Source organism: Carcharhinus amblyrhynchos, chromosome 7 (assembly GCF_965287045.1).
Source record: "Carcharhinus amblyrhynchos chromosome 7, sCarAmb.v2.hapA, whole genome shotgun sequence".
Lineage (NCBI taxonomy): Eukaryota > Metazoa > Chordata > Chondrichthyes > Carcharhiniformes > Carcharhinidae > Carcharhinus > Carcharhinus amblyrhynchos.
In genome coordinates this window covers 65,171,379-65,193,566 of record NC_137330.1, presented here as the reverse complement: position 1 = coordinate 65,193,566, position 22,188 = coordinate 65,171,379, and the positions used below count along the sequence as shown (strand labels likewise).

General features: G+C 41.0%; 1 non-coding gene across 1 annotated transcript; it reads right to left on the bottom strand.

The window, feature by feature from the left end:
- Window positions 1-14,424: 14,424 nt before the first annotated feature.
- Window positions 14,425-14,498, bottom strand: trnak-uuu (transfer RNA lysine (anticodon UUU)). Its single transcript has one exon. It is a non-coding gene; the product is annotated as a tRNA-Lys (tRNA).
- Window positions 14,499-22,188: the final 7,690 nt, after the last annotated feature.

Genomic DNA, 22,188 nt, shown 5'->3' with positions numbered 1-22,188 from the left:
CAAGAAGTTACCTGGATCTTTCAGTTTCCAATTGTGAGGCTTCTGGACAGGCACACTTATAATTCACAATTGGTGGGTTGGGATCTGATGATAACAAAGGGTCCTGACAGCAATTGTAACTTCAGCCTGAATGGGAAACTGCTTTAGCTTTCCTACCAGATAAAAGCCAAAATGAAGAGGATCATGGATAAAGCAGTGCTTCTCTGGTGCCAAAGGGAAGCTTTAGACCTGCCTAGCCCCTGACCTTTCATTGCTTTTCCTTTCATCAGAAACCCTTTAAACCCTCTTGCCATATTTGAATGTCATTTTCCCCAAATTTCGTGCCCATTCCGAGCAGCAAGTTGATTGCAGCATGTTGGTGAGGCCTAGTAATTAGAATCTGTAAGTCCTCATATATTCATTAGCAGACTCAGAACTAACAGAAACATGTTGGAAGTTAAACCATCCCAGCCCCCAACTCTTCACCCCTTAGTGTGTGTATGTGAACATATTGATCCATATGTGGTTTGTTGCAAATAAATTCATGACAGGGAATCATGGATTGTATTTGGTAAACATCCAGCAAAATCTAATTTGTCAAGGCACAGAAGGTGGCACAGGCTTTCTCACTACCCTCATTTTGCTCAGAGTTTCCTACTTCTTTGTCCTTCAGCTCTGAAGTCTGTAATGGATTAACCTGGTCCTATCCACAAACACTTATGTCATTTCCACAGTTTGGTTCTCAGGTCAAATGTGTGATGATCTTTCCAATTTAAATGCCACATTTGGCTCTGGTACTGAATTGAATGGAAAGAAAAATCAATGGCGTGTCCAATCAGCATATGCTAAGTTCAACACCTTGCCAAAGTTGAAGGTTCTGCCTAATATATGAAGTGTATGTCACATTTACATTAAAATTTAATACTTCTTGTACTTACACATTCAAAAGTTTGTTATATTTGGGTTGAATGGTCTGCTTCTGTTTTGTAGATTCTTTCTCAATTATAAGTAAGTAGAATTGAAAGAAATCCTGTCAAATTCAAAAGGACTATAAGTGGGATGTTCCTGGGTTGCATAGACAGCAGGCATTGGCTACAAGGAAGCTTCAGCAACAGATATGTTTAATGACTGAACTTGCATACCTGTTTGATCTAACAAAGGCTGCCAATAAAGAGGAACTAAGTGCTGCTTTTGAAAGATGTGTCACAATGGATTATACAAAGAACACAAAAATCTTGAAATGAAGATTAGCTAATCAAATTAAAGTGACACTTCCAGCAAGAATGACACACTCAAATCCCAATGAGGCCCAGCAGTAGCAGGAGGCTTCATGTATACTTGTAGAAGTCTACCTTATGGAGAACTTTCTATCAGGGATCCCACCTCCTCCAGCTGGCAGGATGGAATGTCATGGAGTATTCAGATGGCTAACAGGACAAGTAAGTGAAGGGTATGATAGGCAACCTGCACTGGAAACCTGTCTGTGCAAAATGAAAGGGATGAGGCTCCACTGGGAGGTTTTGGAGCCTGACGTGCATGAGCCTGGGCCTTGAGATGACTAGTTTAATGACATAACCACAATGCCACCTCACCCCCTAACTCTCATACACTACAATTGTCTCATCTTTGTCCTTATGTGATCCGTCTTGTTTCTGACCTACCCTTTATTCTGGCTTAACTTGCATCACCCAACCCACTATGAGCTTGTTTCTTTTCTCCAATGTTTCATCCTAGGGTTCAGTCCCCTACCAAATTTGTTCAAACGCCTCCTCCATATTCTCACATGGCTCAAACACTTTCATTATCATCCACCAGGATTGGTCCCAATGGCACAGCAATCTGAAGCAATCTGCTCCCTCCAACATTATTTCTCCAGCCACGCATTAAGTTGTTTTATCATACTATTCCTATGCTGTACAATGTTTTAATGTTTCTTTTCTAATGAGTTTTTACATTGGTTGTAATGGGAACTCTGATTTTCTTAAACATGCTTCATTTAAAGTGGCATTTTTCAGGAACACAATAACATTAAGTGAGGGATTACTATAATCACTAGCACATGGCACTTTAAGTAATCCAGAGATTACAATGAGATCCTGCTTTTTAACTTCATCTCTTGCTTCTAAAACTCTGACTTCAGGATCTTAATCTTTTCCCTCTCTATGTCATTGGTTCTCATCTGAATTATGCTTTCAGGCTGTTTCCCTTCCCCCCTCAAAATTTTTGTCCTTTCCCATTGATATCCTTTGGCCTGGTACCTGAACGGCAAGACATCATGCGATTTCACAGCCAAAGCCCACATCAGATTCCTGATCTGTGAAGAGCAGTGAAATTTTACCCAGGGCAGTGAAATGAGCCTCAGTATTCCTAAAATGCGTAAGATTCATGATCCTGTCCTTGTATCGGCCCTGCTGGAAAGACAAATGTTTAGATGCTGGACGGAAAAAGATCCAGAACTGACACATTGGTCTGGGGATATGTACTAATTGAATCAAGAACGGCTTCTTCCCTGTTGCCATCAGACTTTTGAATGGACCTCCCTTATATTAAGTTGACCTTTCTCTTCACCCTAGCTGTGACTGTAACACTACATTCTGCGCTCTCATTTTTCCTTCTCTATGTATGGTATGCTTTGTCTGTATAGTGCACAAGAAACAATCCTTTTCACTGAATACTAATACATGTGACAATAATAAATCAAATCAAATCAAAAATTGCCCCTTTATGTCCTAAAATGTGTAGGTTAGGGAGATTAGCGGGGTTAGGGGGAATAGGCCTGGGTAAGATGCTTTCTCAGTGAGTCGGTGCAGACCTGATGGGCCGAGTGGCCTCCTTCTGCACTGTCAGTATTCTGTACAGTACAGCAGGACTGTGGAATCTGGATGTCTCAGACAATGCAGGATGTTTGAAGTCTGTAGCTAAAAGCAGCTATAAAAATAGGCTCAGCATTTCGGAAGTTGTTTTAATTTGCAAGCAATTGACAGCTATGTTTCTTTGCCAGGAAACTGCAGTAGAATAATACCACCACTGTCACTTCAGCAGAGATCAGCTAACTCAGCATGGACTAAATGTTGTGACTGATACTTTGCTGGTTCAAACTAAATAAATTCACTGAGCCATCAGAGATTAAATAACATTTTAATTCCTATTCAAAGCAAATCCAATTATGGGTGAATCAAACCGTTGTTTCCAGGAATGTATTTGAACTTGGGAACATGATGAATCAATAATTGGAACCAGAAGCCTGTTGAATTGCTTTACTTTTAAATTCTTGCAAGAAAGTAAGCAAGCTAAAACCATGAGAAAAGAATGTGAGAACATAAGAAATAGGAGCTGGTTTGGGCCATTAAATCCTTCGCGCTTGATCCATCATTCAACAAGATCAAAGCTGATGTTCTCCTGCCACTTCACCTTCCTCACGCTATCACTAATCCCTTAACTCTGTTAGTCCCTGAAAAACTTTTAGTGAGCTCTGTTTTGAAGAAACTTGATGTGGAGGTGCTGGTGTTGGACTGGAGTGGACACAACAACAAGTCTCACAACACCTGGTTAAAGTCCAACAGGTTTATTTGGAATCATGAGCTTTTGGAGTGCTGTTCCTTCTTCAGTTGAGTGAGGAAGGAGCAGCACTACTCATCTGAGGAAGGAACAACACTCCGAAAGCTCATAAATCCAAATAAACTGATTTGACTTTAACCTGGTGCTGTGAGACTTCTTACTGAAGAAGCTTAACAAATAAGCATTGAGGGTCTCTGAGGTAGAGAATTTCAAAGGTTAATCAACCCTTTATACTGAGCTTATGACCCCTGTGTTCTTGAAAAGCCAATCAGGGGCAAGATTTTCTTGACATCTGTCCTGTCAAATTCTTTGACTTTTATTTGCTCCAATTAGGTCATCTCTCAGTCTTCAAAACTCCAGCGATTATAGATCTAGTCTTCCTAGAAAAATTGAAGCTCATTGAATAATGAGCAACATGGATACAAAGTTGGTTGAATGACAGAAAATAGGGGGTAGTGGTGAACAACTATTTTTCAGACTGAAGGAAGATGCAGAATGATATTTCCCAGCAGTTAGCTTTCAAACCACAACTTTTTTGATCCTAGGACCTAGACTTGGGTGTACAGGCCACAAATTCAAAATTTGCCGATGACACAAAACTTGGAAATACTTCAAAATATGAAGACTATAGTGATAGACTTCAGGAAGTCATAGACAAGCAGGTGGAATGAGTGACAAGTGAAGTCTAGTGCATAGAAGTGTGAAGTAATACATGTTAATAGGAAAGAAAAGTTAAACCTTTTAAACATTTTTAAAAACTTAAAACAGTGGAGTGCATGGATATAAGAACATGTATTCAACAGTCTATAAAACTGATGAGCTAAGTAAAATAAAACCATTTGAAAACATCAATTTACTCGCACACAGAAAATTCGATGGCTGTGCAAAATGCAGATGAGTGAAAGAAATGTCTAAAATGTGTGATGAAGACTTCAATATCTGTCTCAATAAGGAGGCGAAGCATCACTGGTTTATCAGTATTGATATGTGCAGGGTATGTAAAAAAGGTAGATCTTGATGTGGAGGCTGTGATTGTTAATAGCACCATCCTCATAGACTGCTGAATAATGTCACAAAAAATTTGAAATGTTTGCCAGGACTTGTAGAAGTCTTGGATTTTTTTTATTTAAGATTTTAAAGACTATGATTTTTTTGTGGGCTAGTTGGTGGTTGTCTGGGATGTTTAGGATTACATGAAGTTAGGAGATTCAAAAGCCTCCGACCACCCCCCCACCACCCCCCGGCCTGATCATCACACTGGGTCTTTGCTAGTGGAGGCCAGTAGTGATTCTTGCCGGGCCCGCGCTGTGTCCAAGGGTCGGAAGATCCAGGCTAAGCATATTTAAATGCTTACTTAAATATGCTAATGGACCTTGCACATTTTCTGGGCCAGCAGAAAGGGACTGGGACTATAGCAAACCATTTGTTGGTGGGCACGAAACCTGTTTTCAGGTCCACAGGCAATTTTCCAGGATTGGCGCGGCAATTGCACTCCTATAACTCCCTTCTTCACAACTACAGATTTTACAGATCTTTGGACTGTCTGGGCCCAGAAGAGAAGAACTCAGGACATTCTGAGGAGCTTAAACATAGAGGGAAAGAGCTTCAGAAGAGGAATGATCTTCAAACCCAAGAAAGATGATAACAGCTGTTTCATCCACTGTTGCATCAAAGACTGAAAGTCATTGAACCTCCAACATTTCAATGAACTTAGACGACAAAGGGAAAAACAACCCACAACCAACTGTCCAGTAAAGAAGAGAGGATTGTCTAATCATAGAACATAGAACACTACAGCACGAACAGACTCTTCGGCCCACAAGTTACGCCGATCATATCCTCACCTACCAGGCCTGTCTATAATCCTCAATCCCATTAAATCCCATGTATTTATTAATCATGTTTCTGGAAGACTGGAAGTCCTGTAGACAATGATAAGAGAGCCACACTTTTCTCCATGTGAGGATGCTCCACTGTGGGGAGTGGGAATAATTGCTGAGAATATGGAGCCAAAACAAACTTATCTTCTGTAATGAGATTATTTCCTGTAGACAATCAACTTGGTACAAGACTGTTGTACAGGATTTTGCAGCACCAGAAGTGCAAAAGATTCTGCAACTTCTGTGCTGACATACAGCTTGGCAGGGAAGAAGACTTTCAGATGGGATTGAAGTATAGATGGCAATTGACTTTCAACCCTGGAAAGTATAGTGTGATCCTCTTCAGAATCTGAAATGGCCTCAGGTAAATCGTTTTCTGTGGAAGAATTTTCATGGACAAAGGAGTTAGGCTAGGCAATAGTGAGTCAGTGGAACTAAGATCTGAATGTTGCTCAGCTGCTAGAAACCCAGTGGACTCCTTCAAAAGAACAACAGAGACTTCATGTGGTATATCCTCAATGGGAAGGTGAATCACCCTCCTGGACCTTAAACTCACAAGAATTGTGCTGCAAACAATTCTTCCTCGTCACATTCTGTTCAATTGTTTCACTTGATGGAGGGGCACATTTCAATTTCCTCTTGCTTGGGGGACCGATGCACAACTTTTTGGAAGGAAGGGTAGCAAGTGCAGAGAAATGGAAATTTATCCAAGCACCACAAATCTGTCTCACTATGAACAAGCTACAGATGAGAAGACTAACTTACCCCCTTACATTGTCTGCCTGATGACCTCTAATTTAGTGAGGCATATGTCCTTTTTTTTGTTTGCATAAGAAGTCAATGCCTACCCACATACTTGATGTGGTGCCATGGAGGAATGCAAACCTGAAGCCCATCTCTCTGAAGTGATGCTTATTTTGTATTCTTGTCCATTGTCTTGACATGAGAGACCACACTTCCATTTGTTCCTTGCTCACAGAAGTTCCTTGCGCAATTTCTGGCACAGAAACAACCAGATGATTTGAAATTTATCTTGAACAATAGAAATCTAGATTTGTATGAGAAGGCTAATTTATCACCTTCTCCACACCACAGTGAGCACGGATTCAATGAGATATCTGGCAGTGATTTTGCTTACATAACAACATAAGAACATAAGAAATAGGAGCAGGAGTAGGCCAACTAGCCCTTCGAGCCTGCCCCGCCATTCAATAAGATCATGGCTGATCTGTCTTGGCTCAGTTCCACATTCCCGCCCTCTCCCCATAACCCTTAATCCCCTCTCTTATCAAAAACCCATCAACCCGCGTCTTAAAAATATTTAGCGAGGTAGCCTCCACCACTTCAACCGGCAGAGAATTCCAGAGATTCACCACCCTTTGAGTGAAGAAGTTCCTCCTCAACTCCGTTCTAAACCGCCCCCCCCTTTATCTTGAGGCTGTGCCCCCTAGTCCTACTATCCTTTCTGAGCGGGTAGAGTCTCTCCACCTCTATCCTATCCATCCCATTCATCATCTTATACGTCTCAATGAGATCTCCCCTCATTCTTCTAAACTCTAATGAGTACAAGCCTAATTTATTCAGCCTCTCCTTACATAAGAGGTCACACTTGAGGTACCTGTGTGAAATATTCTGGGTAGGTGTCCATCTGTCAGCAATTATCTTGATTTTGACTAGATGTTTTTCATCAACAACAACAACATCAACAACAACAAGATCAGAGGCCGAATGCCCGTGACCACTGAAGAGTCCCCCAACAGGAGGAGAAAACTATTCGGGTATTCGACCTCTGATCTTCAGGTAAGCGTTCTCCAAGGCGGCCTTCATGACACATGACAGCGCAGAGTGACTGAGCAGAGACTGATAGCCAAGTTCCGCACACATGAGTACGGTCTCAAACAGGGATCTTGGGTTCATGTCACACTATCTGTAACCCCCATGATTTGCCTGGGCTTGCAAAATCTCACTAACTGTCCTGGGTGGAGACAATACACACCCTATTAACCTGTGCTTAACACTCTCTCCACTCACATTATCTGTATTTTTAAGACTAGTTTACTTATAAAGACTCACATTCCAACCATTATTTTGTAAATTGAGTTTGTGTCTTTATATGCCTGTTTGTGAACAGAACTCCCACTTACCTGACGAGCAGTGCTCCGAAAGCTAGTGGCTTTTGCTACGAAATAAACTTGTTGGACTTTAACCTGGTGTTGTGAGACTTCTTACTGTGTTTACCCCAGTCCAATGCTGGCACCTCCACATCATAGCCCTCAAGGCAGTCAAACAGGAGGGACAAGGGTAGGGTTTGCTCATCAGGTATGGTCACAGCTAACTCTCACCAATGTGCCTCCTCCTTCTGCTAATTTGTTGCAAACTGCTATAAAGATGTTCTCCACTCTATGGTTCCTTCATGAACATTAGTGTGTTTTTTTTTGCATCGACGTCTCCACAATTTGCCATATTCTGAGGTGATTCTTCTATCTTGGACTCCATCCGTGGGACTTGATTGGTAGACAGACTATAGACATTCTCTGGTATTTGCTTAGCACTTGTTTATGAGTACGACATCTACATATGTTACAGAGTGGGCACGGTGCTCCTCGACTAGATTACAACATTTCTCTCTCCAGTTTGATTTGTTGTGATCTCCTATAAAGATGTTCTCTACTCCATGGTTCCTTCAGAATAACAGAATGGTTACATCACTGAAGGAGGTCATTTGGCCGATGGTGCCTGCACTGGCACTTGAAAAGACAATTCACGAGTGTCACTACCCAGTCTTCTCCCTGTGGCCTTTCACATTTTTCCCTTGTCAGATAATAATCTATTCCCCTTTTAAATGCCTTAATTGAGTCTCTCTCCACCATACTCTCAGGCAGTGCATTCCATATCCCAGGTGCTTGTTACCTGAAAAAGCTTTTCCTCTTGCTTCCATTGCTTCTTTTGTCAATACCTGGGATCTGAGCCCTCTTATTCTCAATCCTTTCCACCAATGGGTACAGGTTTCCCTGTCTTCTCTTTCCAAATCCTCATGATTTTGTATACCTCTATAAAATCTCATGACCCATATTTGAACAAACAATCTGAATAAAGATTGAATATGATGCCTTTGCAAATGATAAACCATAAGAAGACATTATGTGAAATAGGAGGGATTATCTGTCCTTTTCTAATGGACCATTGAATAAATAATTGACACAAGACTTCTACAAGTACATAAAGGGCAAAAGAGTAACGAGGGAGAGAGTAGGGCCTCTTAAGGATCAACAAGATCATCTATGTGTGGATCCACAAGAGATGGATTTTGTGGTGTAGTTGGTGGAGATCCTAAATGAATATTTCTCATCAGTATTTACTGTTGAGAAAAGCATGGATGTTAGCGAACTTGGGGAAATAAATAGTGATGTCTTGGACAAAAAAGAGGAGGTGCTTGAGGTCTTAAAGCGCATCAAGGTAGATAAATCCCTGGAATCTGATGAAGTGTAACCCAGGACATTGTGGGAGGTAAGGGAGGTAATTGATGGTCCCCTGGCAGAGATATTTGAATCATCAATAGTCACAGGTGAGGTGCCTGAAGATTGGAGAATGCCAAATGTTGTGCCTTTGTTTAAAAAGGCTGGGAACTATAGGCCAGTGAGCCACAAATCTGCAATAGGTAAGTTGTTCGAAGGTATTTTGAGAGACTTGATCTGCATTTAGAGATGCAAGTACTGATTAGGGGCAGTCAGCATGGCTTTGTGAGTGGAAAGTCATGTCTCACAAATTTGATTGAGTTTTTGAAGAGGTAACCAAGAAGGTAGATGAGGGCAGTGCAGTTGATGTTGCCTGTATAGACTTTAGCAGGGCCTTTGACAAGGTACCACATGGTAGATTGTTGCATGAGGTTAAATCTCACAGGATCCAGGATGAGGTAGCTAAATGGATACGAAATTGACTTGATGACAGAAGCCAGAGGGTGGTTGTAGAGTCTTGTTTTTCAAACTGGAGGTCTGTGACCAGTGCTGTGCCTCAGGGATCGGTGCTGGGTCCACTGTAATTTGTCATTTATATTAATCATTTGGATGATAATATAGGAGGCATGGTTAGTAAATTTGTAGATAACACTAAGATTGGTGGCTTAGTTGACAGTGAAGAGGGTTACTTAGGATCCCAATTGGATCTTGATCAATTGGACCAGTGGGCTGACAAGTGGCAGATGGAGTTTAATTTAGATAAATGTGAGGTGAAGCATTTCGGTGGATCAAACCAGGACAGGACTTACTCAGTTAATGATGAGGCCTTGGGGAGAATTATTGAACAAAGAGATTTAGGGGTACATGTCCATAACTCATTGAAAGTGGAGTCACAGGTAGACAGATTGATGAAGAAGGCATTCAGCATGCTTGGCTTCATTAGTCAGGACATTGAATACAGGAGTTGGGGTGTCTTGTTGAAGTTGTACAAGACATTGGTAAGACCGCACTTGGAATACTGTGTATAGTTCTGGTCACCCTATTATAGAAAGAATATTATTAAAGTAAAAGGAGTGCAGAAGAAAAATTACTAGGATGCTGCCAGGACCTGATGGTTTGAGTTATAAGGAGAGGCTGGATAGACTGGGACTTTTTTCTCTGGAACGTAGGAGGCAGAGGGCTGATCTTATAAATGTCCATAAAATAATGAGGGAAATAGGTCAGCTAGATCGTCAATATCTTTTCCCAAAGGTAAGGGAGTCTAAAACTAGAGGGCATAGGTTTAAGGTGAGAGGGGAGAGATACAAAAGGGTCCAGAGGGACAATTTTTTCACACAGAGGGTGGTGAGTGTCTGGAACAAGCTACCAGAGGTAGTAGTAGAGGCGGGTACAATTTTGTCTTTTAAAATACATTTAGACAGTTACATGGGTAAGATGGGTATAGAAGGATATGGGCCAAATGCAGGCAACTGGGACTAGCTTAGGGTTTTAAAAATAAAGGGCAGCATAGACAAGTTGGACTGAAGGGCTTGTTTCCATGCTGTTAACCTCTATGATTCTATGAATCTAAGACTGTCACATATTTCAATCTCCATTGATATTTAAAGTTTATTCAAGGTCCATTGTACCTTCCATTCAATCCCCTCAAATTCAGTCAGATGGTGTTAATCCCAAGGACACATAGTTGAGTTGTGAGCCCTCCCTAAGCTCCAGATGAAGGATTGAAATCAACCAGAATTATTAATTTTTTCTGGATAAACATTTTAATATTTCTTAAATAGATTGTTATTTTCCAGGTATTATGAGGGCCCAGAATTGGAATGTGAGTTTGTGAGCCTTTGATACAGATGGTTAAATGAGGCGATTAAAATTTTAAGCATACACAAATTTATTAAAATAAGAAACATGCAATTGCAATGGTTATACAAAAGGTATAAATCGCAAGCTAGATAAATTCCAAAAAGAAAAGATCATTCTTATTTATATAAGACAATCCCAGGTTTAAACTTGACTTTAACTTTAATAAAACCTTTAAACTTTAACTTTGTTACAAATGTAGCATTTCAAAACACGAAGACCTTCCACCAATTTTAAAAGTGATATTGCCTGAATCTCTGAGCATATGAGATTTGCATAAATTCAGAATAGATTGATGTCAATTTACAGGAGTACAACAAACCTGAAGGTCATATCGTTACATAGAAGACAATTATTTGTTCAATAATAGACCACCCTAATTAATACCCTGCATTTGGATAAAAGACCACCCATTATAATGAGATGCCCATTCAATTTCTAGGAAATGTTATTTTGAATTTATTCCTGAAAACAACTTTATTGTCAGATGGACAATGTTGCTAAGTCAGGGTGAAGTGTCCAGCCAAATAATAAGACTTGAGGCTTAACATTCTTTTATCTGATTGCAGATTTAATTATTGGGATGACATTGTATGTACTAATACAATGGTAAGAACCATAGAGTACCATTTTTTAGGTGTTTGCATTTCTTGTCGGTAAACATTGTTGTGAAATCAGTTAATCTTGCTGCTTGCAAGCTAATTTTGGCTCCTGCTAAAATATGTTTTAATGTGAGTTTACCCAGAGTAACATTTATCCTAATACTCCAGTGTTAATTGCACTTTATTTGACCCTTATTCCTTCATGAGACAACCATCAAGCCTCTGGAAATAAGGTATGTAAGTGAGAAGGAAAAATCATTTTGGACAGAAAAGAGCTTTCTGAGGTGGATTCATGTTGGCTTCAGTCTAACATTTTGCTTAGCTAAAAAATATTTTGGATAGAGGTGAGCTTTTCAAAAATCCATGCTGGCTTTGGGTTAATGGTTTGGTGAAGAGACAACAGAACAGATTAAATAAAAGAGAAAATAGTGGAGAAACGCAGTAGGCCTGTCAGTATCTGTGAAGAAAGAAACAGAGTTAATGCTTCAATAACATATGACTCTTCTTCAGAGCAGATATTGAGATCAGCTTCATCTATTTATTTGTCCAGTCTAGAGTCAGTGGACCATTCTTGGATTTGATTTAATTTGATTTATTATTGTCACATGTATTGAAAATTGGTATTGAAAAGTATTGTTTCTTGCATGCATAGAAATAGCTAACCAACACAAATCGTATTAAAAGTCTTGCACTAAGCAACTAAAGTTGACATTGTTCAACAATGATTCCCTCCAGGAGTCTTTGTTGCTAAAAGAAAACATTGCTTCTTCCACTTTTTATCTACAAGAAACCCAATGTCCAAATGCATCACCCATCAGCAGCCTCCAATCCACCATCAGTCACAGCAGCCAGGGCCTCCTAAAGGCCCTCCAGGAAGATTGACTCCCATGCCATCCACACTGGGATCCTCCTCTTGATGATTGAAGTGTTCATTTAAAATCCTGCTTAAATGCAAATGACATGATATCCATACTGGGATCCTCCTTTTGATCATTTTTGATACAATCTTGTTTGTGGTATGAAGAGACAGTCCTTCCTGAAGGGTAAAGTTGTGTATTGTGCAACAAGCCATGACAATTTGACACTTTAACATGAATACTGTGAAGCACCCCTGATCAGTCCATTTCCAGAAATGTGATTTCAGCCTCTGGATTGCCTTCTTGTTGTGTCATTTGCATTTAAGCAGGATTTTAAAAGATCACTTCAATCTTCCTAAAAAGAATGTTTCATATTGAAACCTCAGTGAAGTCAGAACCTCAAAGAAGTCAATCTTGTTAAAAAATACATAGCCCACCCTCTCACTGATCCTTGCCTTCACCACACCTCCCACTCCCCAACTCTCCTGCTTGCTGCTTCCCTCTTGTGAACCATCACTGTGAGTGATGATTCTGGATAGGCAGGAATAGATAGCAGGAGAGGGTGGGTTAGCAAGCAGGAGAGGCCACAGATGGATAGTGGCAGCAAGACAACTTGTTATAGAGCAGGAGAGGCCACTCCAAAGTGACACCAATCAGGTTACACAGACTTTGAGAATCAACTTTAAAACAAAACTTGTGACACTAAATGAGAATATAAGTCCCACCGACTGATTGATGTTCAAGCAACACAGTGTAAAATGGGACCAAGTTAAACAAGGACTTGTCAACAACCTTCTCTTGAAATGAAAGGTGAAGACTTAAATTTTAACCACAAAGAAATAAGACACAGTGCCAAGGCAATTGGCTGAATAAATAACTGCAGTCAATTCAACAATTGGGCTTTCTGGGAACACACAATGGAGAAAGAAAAAAATATTCAGATGGGGAGATTACCAACATGGACAGAATTTTATCAAAGATTCCTTTTAAATCAAATTCAGGTGACTGTGGACACCAACCAAGATAAGGTTTTAGGGTTGGCCAATTTAATAAAACTTTTCCTGTGGATTTTTAATGTGGATTATAAAGTTGAAATAGGGATTAACACGTCTGAACCCCCTCCCACCCTGCCCCCATCCTGTGAATGTCACAAGTAAGTATGGGAGTTCTTGGTAGCATCATGATCATGTAAAAGCTTTCTCTTTGTCATGGTTTGTGAGCTAACAACTTGTGTGTGGCAATGTAGCAACGTTCTAATTTATGTATGGTTCAATTAAAAAAAAACAGACAAACTTTAGTTTTAAAACTACTGCTGAAAGTTACTTAGGTAAAAGTGATAAAGTTTTTAACTAAAATACAGATACAAAGATAAAAATAGATAAAGGAGAAGGATACTCAAAGACGAAATTTCAAATCTGTGAGTTACCTTTACAGGCCATTTGCTTGAATTCCTTCTTTGCGAAAAGAAAGGGTCAAAACTCAAAATTTGGTTGAACAGTTGTGATGGTTTTCATAGTTGAAGTTTGCTTTGCGGGTGTACTCAACTAGCAGAGCAACGACTGGAAGTCATGAGTACTGTACTGCCCTTAGTAGCCTGATGTCATGCAGCAACCTGACAGCTGTTTCTCAATCTTTTCCTGTTGAACAGCAGTTCTTGTTTCAAAGTGTCTCTTTCATGATGTTCAAGATGGTTGTGCCTTTATTGTGGAAAAGTGAAGTTAAGGCAAGTGATCAGCTATGATCATATCAAATTGTGGACCATGTTCAAGGAACCATGGAGTCTAATTCTGCTCAAGATTGTGATAACAAACTTTGGGCTAGACAGATGAAGAGTAGGAAAAAAAGTATTCGGAAGAGGGAAACTGTATACATAAGAGATTAACATTAAAAAGGAGAAAGTTAGGATTCCAAAGATATTTCATGAAGAAAATGACTTTGGAAAGCCCAGGAACATTTTTATTTATTTGTCACAAGTAAGGTTTACATTAACACTGCAATGAAGTTACTGTGAAATTTCCCTAATCGCCACAGTCCAGCACCTGTTTGGTTCAATGCACCTAACCAACATGTTTTTCAGAATGTGGGAGAAAACCAGAGCACACAGAGGAAACCCATGCAGACACAGGGAGAACATGCAAACTCCACACAGACAGTGACCCAAGCCAGGAATCGAATCTGGTACTGGTGCTGTGAAGCAGCAGTGCTAACCACTCTGCTACTGTGCCCTATAGATCATTACCCGAATAGGGACTTGAACCCTAGACCCTCAGATTAAAAGTCTGATGCTCTATTGACTGAGCTATTTGGGGCATGTTAGGGAAAAAAAATTATGTTTCTGTACTTTCAAGTCATTAGGGCTAAATTATCCAATTGTATTGAATCACATTGTTTAATAAGAAATAGATCCTCTGTAGATTTGAGTATATGGCTGGCCATCTGGACAGGTAAATAACCCATTAGTCTCTTAAAGGCACAATGGAGTCTTTGCAATCCTGAGAAACTATACCAGTGTGACAGATAGTTAATGATTTACATAGCCACACTAAGCAACATAAATGATTTATCTCTCTGAGTTAACAAAAGAGTTATAACACCAGGAGTCATTTGATCTAATGACCTTTAAAACCAGTCCAAGGTTTATTGATGCACATTTAAACGCCCTTGTTTACATATGAATAAAGATTCCATATTTGTTCATTTTAAAATAGCAAATCTATTTTCTGGGAAAGAAATTGATATGGAAGCATTATTGGAAACTAATTTTGTGATTTAAAACAACCTGGCAGGGGTGAAACCATGATCACGTGGCAGGGGTGTGCTTCTCAGTCTTTTAGCTAAAATCAAATCTCAGATCAAAACCAAGATGGGGTGCAATGTCTTTTCTTGTCAGCTTGGATCTTATTTGTCTCTCTGTGGGCACCGTGAATTGGATTCAATTTGAATCTGGTTTTTGGAGCAAGCAAGAAGATGGGTTCGGGTTTGCCCCGTTCAATGTAGTCGAGGAGGATACTGAGATACAGGCTTTTAGACTAGATGGAATTGAGGTACTTAAGGAGGAGGTGTTAGCAATTCTTGAGAGAATGAAAATAGATAAGTCTCCTGGGCTGGATGGGATTTACCCTAGGATTCTCTGGGAGGCTAAGGAGGAGATTGCAGAGCCTTTGGCTTTAATCTTCATGTCGTCATTGGCTACAGGTATAGTGCCGGAAGACTGGAGGATAGCAAATGTTGTCCCCTTGTTCAAGAAGGGGAGTAGAGACCATCCTGGGAATTATAGACCGGTGAGCCTTACTTCTGTTGTGGGCAAAGTTTTGGAAAGGGATAGGATTTATAATCATCTAGAGAGAAATAAATTGATTAGGGATAGTCAGCATGGTTTTGTGAAGGGTAGGTCATGCCTCACAAACCTTATCGAGTTTTTTGATAAGGTGACCAAAGAGGTGGATAAGGGTAAGGCAGTTGACGTGGTGCATATGGATTTTAGCAAAGCGTTTGATAAGGTTCCCCATGGTAGGTTACTGCAGAAAATGCAGATGCATGGGATTGAGGGTGATTTAGCAGTTTGGATCAGGAATTGGCTAGCTGATAGAAGATAGAGGGTGGTGGTTGATGGGAAATATTCAACCTGGAGTTCAATTACAAGTGGTGTATCTCAGGGACCTGTTTTGGGGCCACTGCTGTTTGTCATTTTTATAAATGACCTAGATGAGGGTGTAGAAGGATGGTTTAGTAAATTTGCTGACGACACCAAAGTCGGAGGAGTTGTAGACAGTGAGGATGGATGCTACAGTTTGCAGAGGGACATAGGTAAGCTGCAGAGCTGTGCTGAGAGGTGACAAATGGAGTTTAATGCGGAAAAGTGTGAGGTGATTCACTTTGGTAAGAGTAACAGGAGTACAGAATATAGGGCTAATGGAAGGACTCTTAGTAGTGTCGACGAGCAGAGAGATCTCAGTGTACATGTGCATAGATCCCTGAAATTTGGCACCCAGGTTGATAAGGTTGTTAAGAAGGCGTACGGTGTGTTAGCTTTTATTGGTAGAGGGATTGAATTTCGGAGCCGTGAGGTCATGTTGCAACTGTACAAAACTCTGGTGCGGCCGCACTTGGAGTATTGCGTACAATTCTGGTCGCCGCATTATAAGAATGATGTAGAGGCATTGGAAAGGGTGCAGAGGAGGTTTACCAGGATGTTGCCTGGTATGGTGGGAAGGTCTTATGAGGAAAGGCTGAGGGGCCTGAGGTTGTTTTCGTTAGAAAGGAGAAGGTTAAGAGGTGACCTAATTGAGGTATACAAGATGATCAGAGGGTTAGATAGGGTGGATAGTGAGAGCCTTTTTCCTCGGATGGTGATGGTTAACATGAGGGGACATAGCATTAAATTAGTGGGTGGTAATTATAGGACGGATGTCAGAGGCAGGTTCTTTACTCAGAGGGTAGTAAGGGCGTGGAATGCCCTGCCTGCAGCAGTTGTGGACTCACCAACTTTAAGGGCATTCAAATGGTCAGTGGATAGGCATATGGATAACATTGGAATAGTTTAGGTTAGAGGGTCATTAGGTTGATTCCACTGGTCGGCACAACATCGAGGGCCGAAGGGCCTGTACTGCGCTGTAATGTTCTATGCTCTATGTGTGCTGTGCTCTTTGGCTTTGTAACTTTAAGAATGGAGTAAAATTAAGAAATGAAAAGAACCTCCGCTCGATATGAAAAGCTTCATTAGAGACGATCATTTTGATATTAACTAGAGAGGGCCACATTAATAAGAGGTAAAATTTGGCCCTATTGGTTCAATTGTAATGCAACTAATGTGGCCTTCAACTGAATTGTACATGCCAGTGTAAAACAGAATCCGTTTATATAATTCCATCTGAAGGATATGTGATAGACAGATCAATCAAGCAGTGGAAGAAAAACAATCAATATTGTAAACTGTGTAAGATATTTCAGAAGAAATTGAGTTGAAAGTTGAAATAGGGGACATTTTTCAATAAATTTGGCCAAATGGCAACAGCAGATTAAAACTGCTGGTGCTTAGAGGCAGATTGTCAAAGAAAACAACTAAAGAAAATGTTTCAGGAATTTGCAGATTTTTGTATATGATTATGATAAAGCCAACCACAAGAAAATAAAATGCCTCCAGATCTGAAACAAAAAGAATGAAGTCTGTGCAACAGTACAGAATGGCTTTCAGATTTATGCAAACTATGTCAAGAATGTTATGAGAAAAGCAGTGCTATGTTTATTGGACTATTTTGGAAGAAGGAGAAAAGGAATATATATTGACTGTACAGAATTTAAAAAAAGAAAAACGTATTGACCTTTTAAATGGAACAAAGGATGAGAGAGCTTCACTGGCAGCTGCTCCTGAGTCAAGTGTGTTACAAACATCAATTCCACTGAAACAAAAGAGGCTGACCACAGCTCTTCAGATAGAAAACTGTCATTTCAAAAGCTGTGAAGGATTTTCTGGCTTCAACAATTCATGGAGAACAGCATTCCTCTGGGCTCTCCTTTCCTTCCACTTATTTTTGACTCCAACTGTGGTTCCAACCTCATCCTTGACTTGTATTCACAATATCCTCCAACTTTGCTTCTCTCTGACCCTGAATGATCTGTCCTTAGCAAAGACCCAACTTCTTCCCCTTCCACCCCTACTTCAATGAATTTCACGCTTGGAAGCCTGAGCCCTTCTTCTAATGCCTTCACTTCCGCATCCACTTTGTTCACCGGAATCCTTCCCCAAGCTCAGTGGACCCTTCCACCCATCTAAATTAGTTTGCCTCCACCTGGATTCCTCCTTCTTACTCTCTCGATCTTTTCAATGAAAACATAACATTGGCTGTCTCAATTTTTCTGTTTCCTCACTTTCACTAACATGTCTCCCGCTGAACTGGCTGTGCACTGTTCACTCAGGCCCTTAACAGTGTGATCAAACATGCTGACAAGGATGATCTTGTTTTCTGGTGAACTGACGTCTACTGGACAGAAGTGAAACACCAACACTCCAATAATTTCTCCTATCTAACACAAAGCATGACCCTACTCCTGAAATCAAGCAATTATTTCCAGGGCTGTCATTCATCTTATCACATCTGGAGAACTTTCCTCCATGGTCTGCAATCTCGAAGTCCCCCAACCCCAAAGAACCCACTTCGACTTCCTTTCAGCCTATTCCTGCCCAGTGAGCTGATTTCCTTCCCCAGCAACTCCATTTTACTCTCTCCTTGTCCAATTTCTTCCCACACATTTCCATGATTCATCTCACGTCCTCCTTGACTTTAACAATTTCCAATTTCCTAGCTCTAACCATTTCTTGTTCACCAGGGACATCCATTCTCTCTGCAACTCCATCCCCCATCAGGTCAGTCTGAGAGCTCCCCATTTGTTCCTTGAAAAGAGGTCCAACAGGTCCCCATCCACCGTTGCCTACCTCCACTAAGTTGAATTTGTTCTCATATTGAACAATTTATTCTTAAACTCTATTCAGCCTCAAAGGTCCCAGCTGTGCCTGTCTTTTTGTGGGATGTGTGGAACATCCTTTGTTCTAATCCTACTTATGTCCCCTTCCTCACCTGTTTCTCTGTACATTGGTAACTATTGCTGCCATTTTCTGCTCTCACCCTGAACTGAAAAACATCAGATACTTTGCTTCCTATTTTTGCCCTTCTCTCACTTTCTCCAACACTTTCCTTCATTGACTTCTCTGTCTCAATTTTGGTGAATAAGCTATAATATATCACTACATGCCTGCACAGCTACCTTGATTACACGTCCTCACACCCTACTTCCTGCAGGGACTTTATTTCATTCCTCAATTTCTCCAACTTCATTGCAGCTATATGGATAATGCAAACTTTCATACTAGCACTTACGATATGTCTTTTTTCCTCAACTGAGGGATGCACCATGGTTGGCAAGTCCCTTGACCAAGTCCATTTTATTTCATGAATGTTTACTCCCACCACTTCCCTTTCCCCCCAGAACCAGACTAGGGTGCACCTTCCACCCCACCAGCTTCCTATTAACAGATCATTCCCTGTCATTTATACCTCCTCCAGCATGATGTCACCGCCAAATATGTCTTCTCATCCTCTTTCAGCATTCTGGAGGGATTGTTCCCTTTGAGATACCCTTGTCCATCCCTTAGTCACCCCTAACACTCTCTTTACTACAGCACCTTTCCACTTAAGCACAGGAGACACATCCGTCCTTTTATCTCCTCCTTTCTCATGGTTTAAGCCTCCAAAATGCCTTCCAAGTTAAACAGCAATTTATTTATATTTCCATTAAATAATCTCCCTGCTGTGTATTGCTGCAAAAGTATTTTCAAGTTTCTAGCAAAAGAATTTGGCACTGCATCTCGAACAGGACCTTGTACTAGAGAATCAAAAGGTGTGGGTATGTATGACATAATGTTTGCTGCACATCAGCTCAAGGAGAAATGGCAAGAGCAGTACTGATATTTGTACTCAACATTTCTTGACTGGACTAAGACTTTGACAGTCAGTCATAAGGGCACATGGGAGATCATGGCAAAGTTTGGCTTTCCAGAAAAGTTGATCACTATGCCAGTTTTCTTGCTCATGTCCTAGGTGGTGGAGAGTCTCCTGACACCTTGCCAGTCACAAATGGAGTGAAACTAGGCTCCTCCCTTGTTCAACATGTTTTGTGCCATGTTTTCTAAAACATTCTATGTTAGTGAAAGTGGTATCCACATTAGATATTGCAGCAGGTAGCAGAGTCTTCAATTTGAGGAGACCACAAACCAAAATCAAAGGACATGAAGATGTGGTTCAGGGCTTTCTTTTCTCTGATGACTGTGCCCTAAATGCATAGTCAGAACAAGAAATGCAATGTAGCATGGACTCATCTACATGTGATAACTTTGGTCTCACATCAGAATCAAAAAGGCTGGTATTCTGTACCTACCTGCCCAAAATGGATATGAAATCAACAGTTTATCTCTCTAGTCAAAAGCTTGAAACTGTTGACACATTTACCTACCTTATCTGCAACCTCTCCAAAATAGTTCACATTGACAGCCAAAATAACTCAGGTCAGTGTTGTTTTTGTTAAGTTACAAAAAACTGTCTGTAGGGGAAGAGCGATTTGTCTCTCAACAAAAATGAAGGCATAAAGAGCAATTGTCCTTGCTTTCCTGTGGATGCTTGTGAGTTGTGGTCAGTTTACTCAAGGCACATATATGAGTTACACTACTTCTACAAGACCTATTTGTGAAGAGTACTCAAGATCAGATGGCAAAACAAAAGATTTGCTCCCTGACTGACATGCCTACCATCCATACTTGGCTAAAGAGATGTCAGATAGGGCAGGACATCATGCCAGATTGTTTGTTTAGCACTGGCCAAAAATGCCTTTTTACAGAAAACTAATTGAAGGGACATATTCATATGGAGGCTAGAAAAAAGGGACCAATAATAGATGGGTGTTCAAGCGCAACAAATTTTCATGCTCAAGTTCACAGAATGTTTACAGGGCAGAAGACCATTTGGCCCTTAAAGTCTGAACTGGCTCCTGAAAGAACTGTCTACCTAGTCCCACTCCGCTGCCTTATCCCTGAAACCATGCATATTCTTGGACTTGAAATTAGACTGATTCATCATATTTGAAGACATTGCAGCTGAAACAACTCGTAGAATTCTCAATGATGTCATGCAATTCAGGATCCAGCCATTCACATTTCCTCTGGACTCCCGTGGACTAAATCACATTTCCTCGCCGTCGTTTTTCATTTGGCCTGGAGAAATTCAGGAGCATTGCTGAGAAGGGGAATGTTGGGGAAAAGGTTAGGAACTCCAAAGTATGGGGGGGGGGGGGTGGTGGAGAGAAGTAAAAGAAATGAGGAGAGGGAGTATAAACAAAATGGTACAATCGTAAAAGAAATGCAGAAACAGAAGGTTGTTAGGTTCCATGTAAGAAAGTTTCTGATGGTGGTAAGAAGAGAAGGTTGCTGAAAGATGTGCAGGTCCTTAGAAGAATGGAATCCCTATAGTGTAGGAAGGCCATTTGGCCCATCAATTCTGCACCAATTCTCTGAAAGACCATCCCACACAGGCCCTCCTATCTGTTCTGTCCCCATGACTCCACACATTTACCAACCCAAAGATGTATAGACTAGGTGGATTAGCCATCTTTAAACAATTTAGCACGGCCAATCCACCTAACCTGCACATCTTTGGACTGTGGGAGGAAACCTGAGCACCCGGTGGAAACCCACACAGATACAGGAGAATGTGCATTAGCTTTCGTATTAGACATAGGTGGATTTAACAGGAACTGCAATCTTTCGCCCTCCCCTCTTTCCCTCTGCCCCCCCCCACCCCCCGATAAAATGTTGAGGATTCCGGACACAGCAGTTTAATGTGGGGGAGCATGCAGCGTTTTAAGATGAGATTTGCATCTCTTTCTCAGATGGAAGTTCCACCTTGTTGATTAGCCAGCAGGTCTCTAATCCCAGCTCTGCCAGCCAGGAGCAGTGACTACTGCTGGAACTACAGGTATGCCATGGAGCCTAACTAGGTCTGGGGTTAGCATCTCAGTAAGAAGTCTGACAACACCAGGTTTAAGTCCAACCGATTTATTTGATAGTAAACTTGCAAGCTTACAGGGTTTGCCCCAGCCTGGGAGACGAGGTGAGATACTGGTTGAGTGGAGGAATGATATTGTGCACCTCCCATGGGCCCAGGCAAGCTGAAACAGCTGGGCTCCCCAAATGGCACAGTCCCAGCCCCACTGTGATTAAAATACCAGTGGGGGAACCCAAGATGTGCGGGGCTCTCAATGCTGCCTCCGTCACCACCCATAAGACTTTTGATGTCGGAGATGTGTTGGCAGCTGGAAGGCCACCTGGTGGATTTTACATGTGCCCCACCTTCAAGTCCACTAGTGGGGCCATAGCCCATAACCCAAAGTGTATAAAAGCAAGACTTGTACAATCTTTATAAACACTGGTTGGATTTCAACTGTGATACTTTTG